The sequence below is a fragment of the Crocodylus porosus genome, unplaced genomic scaffold (assembly GCF_001723895.1).
Source record: "Crocodylus porosus isolate Cpor-Errol unplaced genomic scaffold, CroPor_comp1, whole genome shotgun sequence".
In the NCBI taxonomy this organism is placed as follows: domain Eukaryota; kingdom Metazoa; phylum Chordata; order Crocodylia; family Crocodylidae; genus Crocodylus; species Crocodylus porosus.
This window is the reverse complement of record NW_017728931.1, coordinates 21,550,638-21,556,481: the sequence shown is the minus strand read 5'-3', so window position 1 is coordinate 21,556,481 and position 5,844 is coordinate 21,550,638. Positions and strand designations below refer to the sequence as shown.

General features: G+C 40.9%; 1 long non-coding RNA gene across 1 annotated transcript in view; it reads right to left on the bottom strand.

Moving 5' to 3' along the window:
* Positions 1 to 671: 671 nt before the first annotated feature.
* LOC109316352 overlaps positions 672 to 5,844 on the bottom strand; it is a 34,465-nt gene continuing 29,292 nt past the window's right edge. The window contains exon 2 of the long non-coding RNA XR_002102823.1: positions 672 to 3,451. This is a non-coding gene — a long non-coding RNA (uncharacterized LOC109316352). The remainder of the gene's footprint in view (positions 3,452 to 5,844) is intronic.

Below are 5,844 nucleotides of genomic sequence, written 5' to 3'. Positions count from 1 at the left end.
CCAGTACTCTTTCCTGCCATGGCAGGGGGTCGGACTAGATGATCTACTCAGGTCCCTTCCGACCCTAGAAACTATGAAACTATGAAACTGAAAATTTTAGTCCTGACTCTTGCTTTTCACTCCTCAGAGTCTGATGTTATAAAACCTATGTGCTGTCCTATCACAGCACAATAGGAACTAATTAAGGGCAGTCCTTCATTCCTATCCTTCAGAAGGCTAAAAATGCTATCTTAAAATGTTCATTAAACACTATTTTGTTTTTAATCTATTCAGTTGAGATTAATAATTAATTTTTAATAATTAATTTTTTTAGGCAAGAAGTTTGGATACATCCTGGGTTTTGCTCTGAGAATTCCCTTTGTTCAAAATATGGTTACAACAGTTTCTATAAATATAAATTGTTTTACAAAGACAGACATTACAGTTTGTTCTAATTTTCACTGAAATTAAGCCAGCCAGTTTCTTATGCCAGCACTACAACAATAATCATGATGATAGCATTATTTCAGCTTGCCAAAACCAAGCTCCAATATGCTACAAATTAAAATCAAGCACCAAATAAAATTAAACTAAAGATAAGCAATGTTAAATGAAATAAAAAATGAAATGTTCATGTTTTGTTGCTGGGTTCAGATACAAGTCGGACATATATAAGCCACCATATGTTTAAATATGTTTAAATATTTTTTTTAAATTTCACAATATGGGATTTTGCAGACAAAGATATTGTGGGAAAGCACATTTCTGATGCAAAGACACAGATTGCAGGCTGGGAGAAGGAAAATGGGGCTCCAACCAATTAAAAGCTTTAGGGAAGAAAGGAGAATCAATTAAAAATGCCAGAGGGCAGAGTCTGCTTGTGGAGGAAAGGAGCCTTTGACAAATTTGAAATACAGGGAGCAGCCATGTTCTACAAGGCCCAGAGTAGAGGATGAATTTAAGCTATATTAATATCAACATACATTCATGGGAAAATAATGAAACTGATGCAATGCAGATAAGACTAAGCTCTGTTTTCAGTGGGCTGAATAAACAAGTCAGTGTTTGTAGAGTACTTTGAAGATGAAAAGCACTGTATAATGTGCTAGGTAGGTATTATTATTATTAAAAACTGAAGGCAGCCACCCTTAAATTCAGCTGCTGGATTATTAGAATTTTTGACCTAGCATTTGCATTATTAAAAATAAATCCCAATAGTAGCTCAATAAACTGCAGGCTCTAAAAAATGTAATAGTCTTTAAAAAATAATAATTTGAAACATTTTTATTAGAATCTCTGCTTTCAGCAACTTTCTAGAATGAGATAATAACCAAAAGGGCAAAATCGATGTTGTCAAATTTACCCTTTGACTGTAACTACAATTTAAAGGTGTCCTTCTATGCAATTCCCCTCCTTTTCACACAGTGATTCTAAGCCAGTTATTTATTTCCCTCTCCCCCCGACTTCCCTATAAGAATAGTTTTTTGAAGTCAGCCAATGAAACATGTTTTATTTAAGGACTATATTCTTAAAGCAATGGATTCTTTGGAGACCTAAGAGTTGCAGAGCACTTCATTAGTTCCACATAATGAAAGAATGATGCAATTGAAGGAGGTCTCCAAGGGAGAATGGCGTGAAAATTAGAGACCCGTCTGCTCACTTACAAAAAAAAAAAGAGGGGCGGGGGAGAGAAAAAAAAATTGTGGATTTGCTAAATAAAGCACACCGTCTCCATTCGGTGCACTGAGAAAGAGTCCCTACTCAATCCTCTTATGGTTGACAATATAATAAAACCAGAGGGACTTTTTTGAAGTAGATCTGCACATTCCACATTTGGATTGAGGGGCAATGGACTGTTTAAATTGCTATTTACATTTCCAGCTGTTTTACCAGTGATTTGCCCAACTTAATAGCTCTTTAAGCTTTTAAACAAGAAAATAGCTATTCTCACGATTCAAAGAAGAAACCATGGTTATTTCAGACTGCCTCTATTGTAAAAGACTTAGACCTCTCTGTCTTTATACATACCCTTCTCTTTATAGTACTTCCCCTTCTCCATTCCTTCCTAGATTCTAATTCTTCATCCATTTTAGGTCATTTTTTACATTATATATTTTTAGTAACATAATGAGTCCTAACTGATACTGCTGATTCAAGGAAAATGCTTGCCGGCAGCCACTAAGGTTCCCACGAGAGGCCCCAGTTAGCCAGAAAATTAGATTTGAGAGTATAATCTTCTGATAGTTACTGGAGAGTTTAGTCAGTGCTAAACAAATGCTCTACAACTGTTGTAAAGTGTTTGTTTATTTACCTACTTTTCTCTGGAGATGTATAAAACCTAGTAGTCTGTACAGGCACTAAAGGGATAGTTGGTAGATGAGAATAAGACCAAGATAAAAAGTTTAAAGAAGTGGGGAGTTTATTTTATAATGGATCTATAAAACACTAATTACTCAGTTATAATTTGAATCCATTAGCTGGCTTAATTTAATGCCAATAAACTGTTAACTCATGGAAGAAAACACCCCCGCACTTTGTACTGATCAAAGCTGCAGATTTTTTCTTTTATTAACTCTAAATGTCTCCTGTGTTGACAGATCTTTGTGACACTTTATTTAGATAGCAAGGCAAACAATCAAATTTAAACCTTGAAGAAAGTGTTTAGCAGGAGCTCTTATTAAAATGTTCAAAGCAGACACTATTCACTAAAACTTTTAAGGTGCAATGACTGGAAAATGTCAATGGGCTTCTTTCCAGTTCCAAATTTTGATGTAACTTCAACATTTTAATGCAAAGAATTGCAAATAGACATGATGCTAAATATCCTTTTTTTAAGGTACCACTTTCTTTATGTCAATTAACATGACTCGCCAATAAAATTAATATATTCCCTTTTGTACAAGTTGCAAAGCACATGCTATGTTCTCTGCAGTAGGATGACTGCTGACAAGCACTTTCCCCCATATCTTGCACCAGACCATCACATATGATGATGATAAACAAAGATACATGATGCATGCCTAGACACTGTGTGCATTAAAACTTCTGCAATTAAAGAAAAACCACCTATTGGCATTGGAACACAAGCCCCATTTAGAACAGAAGAATGGTTTGCTATGGATATTGAAACCAGATTTCCTATGGATATTAAAAATAAAGTTGTTTTTAGCTATGTCACAATGAAAACAATTCATTGAAAGGCATTTAATGTTACTGGTCAAAATATATGGCTGCCTAAATAAGTTTCTGGAAGTAACATCAAGTAGCTTGAAAGAAAGTTCAAGGTTGTATCTAGAGCAGCTTTCAGTTATCAATCTCAAAAGGAATTTTTCATCTTATGTATAACTGCAAAGTCACTCCTGGGTAGTTGGACTGGAACACTGAGGGTCAGGTCCTGTTTGCATCTCTGCCAGCAAGTTGCTCTGTGCATTTATGCATGCTAGTTAGCATCTCCATGTTTTGTTTTCACCACCTATGCAACAGAGGATAGGATTCACTTTTATAAAGTGCTTAATGATTCTTGGCTACCATGAGAAAGGCAGCCAGCAAGAAAAGGGGCTAATATATATACATTAAAAATACAAGTTTAAATCTTACTAATAACCAGATGTTGTGCAGAGACAGCTGCAAATACCTAGTTATGCTGTGAGACATGTCTGGTTTAAATAAAATCCTTCTGGCATAGGGTGGGATTCCACACATAAAGGCCTGGATCCAGCAAACACTTATGTGCATGTTTAACTTTACTGCCATGAGTAGCTCTATTCAAAAGAAGTATTCATATTAGTAGCATTAGGAATATGCATGCCTTTATGTTCAGGCCCTGCTCCTGCCCTTCTGCTAGCAGGTTCCTTCTGCTAGAGAAACATGATTGTAATAAATCATGACTAACATGTAATATGGAAAGCTGCCTTTGTGCTAGCTGGACTGTAAACCAGGCATGACTCAACTCCTGAAAACCACATCTACTTAATAGCTGCATGCTTTCTGTGACATTGCACTGCTGTAGCTCCCTGTGGTGCATCCTGGCAAGATACTTTCTGGCAACCTTCAGCTTCGGCTTGATCTTGCTGTGTTAAGATAAATGGAAGTCAGGATAGGAGCAAGATTACTGCTGCACATCATTTCACTTCATTCCTGGATTACACTCCCCTTCCGTACTGCAGCTTCCATGAGAATCTAGTGCCATTTGAAGCCTTTATTCTTTCTGTGCCATTGTTCACATAATATTTAGCCCATAATTCATTGTTTTCAAAGAACCCCTGCATCACAGATGTGCTTCTCTGCACCCTTTGTTGTGGATTAAAGCCTCCACAGTTTGAGAACAGAGACTGAGAAAAGCATGTCCAAAGTCCGGATACAGAGCTGGGGTTCAGTCAGGATACAGTACAACACCAAATCTCTGAAAAGGGCCTCACTGAAGGACTCTTCAGGACCACACCTTCCTACTTTTTAAGGTGCAATAGGATCGCTTGTTCATCTAGTCTCACCGTCTTCCATAGGCGATGTATAGGGAGGGCCTGGGAGGTGGGGGGCAAGTGCCCCGCCCAAGATTGGCCCTCACTGGCTGAGGAATGGGGAGCGCTGGCTGGTGCCTCCCCTGAGAAGTGCCAGTGGCACTTCTGGTTTTGCCAGTGGCATCCCTGGGGTTGGTGATTGGCTGCTGGGGGACCCCCTGCCCCAGTCGGAGATCAGCTGGTGATTCCCTCCCAGAGTCAGGAGGCACCAGTCACCCATGCCTTCTGCAACACCCAGGCCAGGTGTAGACATTACACTTTTTCCAGTTTAGGAGGTTGGAAACTGGTCTATACCCATAATGGAACAGAAGTTTGGAGCACATAGACTGGTTTAAAAATGGCAGATCCCAGTCTGAGGTAAACCTGGATCTATGTGATATCAGACTTAATTGATCTAGATTAGATTAGTACTATGTATAGTAGCAAATTAAGGTAGGTCACTGTCCACTGGCATCCCAATGCCTGTGAGGGTCCCTGTTAGCCTCCCCTCACAGGTAGCCGTGCGAGCTGATGATATCTCCCACTGATGCTGCCTGCTAATGGGAAGGGGGGCTCAGCCATTCCTGGTTCCATGGCACTGTGTTGGCTTGTAGAGAGGGGGAGCTTCTGCACACCCATCCAGGGACCTGTATGCCCCTTGTGAGCCAGCACAGTGCTAGGGAGCTGGACATATAGCTGAGCCCCGCTTCTTCCTCCTCCCCCATCAGAAATCAGCATAAGTAACAGGCATCTGCAGTCCACACAGTTCCCTGTCACTGCAGTGACTTATGGGGTTGAGAATCCCTGGGTGCATGTGCGGAAGCCCACCAAGAGACCCCCCTCTCCAGATCCCTCATGAGCAAGTGCAGTATCAGGGAGCTGTGCAGGCTGCAGATACCTGTCACTGATGCTGACTGCTGATGGTGGGGTTGGGGAACAGGAGCTTGGCCATGCCCAGCTCCCTGACACTGTGCTAGCTCATGGGGGGCATGGGGATTCTTGGGTGGATGTGTGGGAGCCTACTGAAGGATCCCCATGCCCCCTGCTAATCAGCTGAGCAAACCATGCTGGAGATGCCTGTTACTGACTTGACAGCTCTTGGCAATGTCCGGGAGCTCAGGGAGGCTGCAGGTCACACTGGGAGGTGTGCTCAAGTGCACTCAACCTGCTGATCTCAGTCAGTGCAGGCAGCCTGTGTGCCCTGCTGCACCAGAGGGTAAACTGCTGTTCTGTTCGCTCCTGACCTAAACTAGGACATTTACAGAAACCTGGGCAGATTTGAGTGATTTGACCTCTGGCTTTTTGAATGTCTGTACCTAGCCCTAGTGTGGCATGCTGTTGCATTTCACACCTCTTCCCCTACACTCAA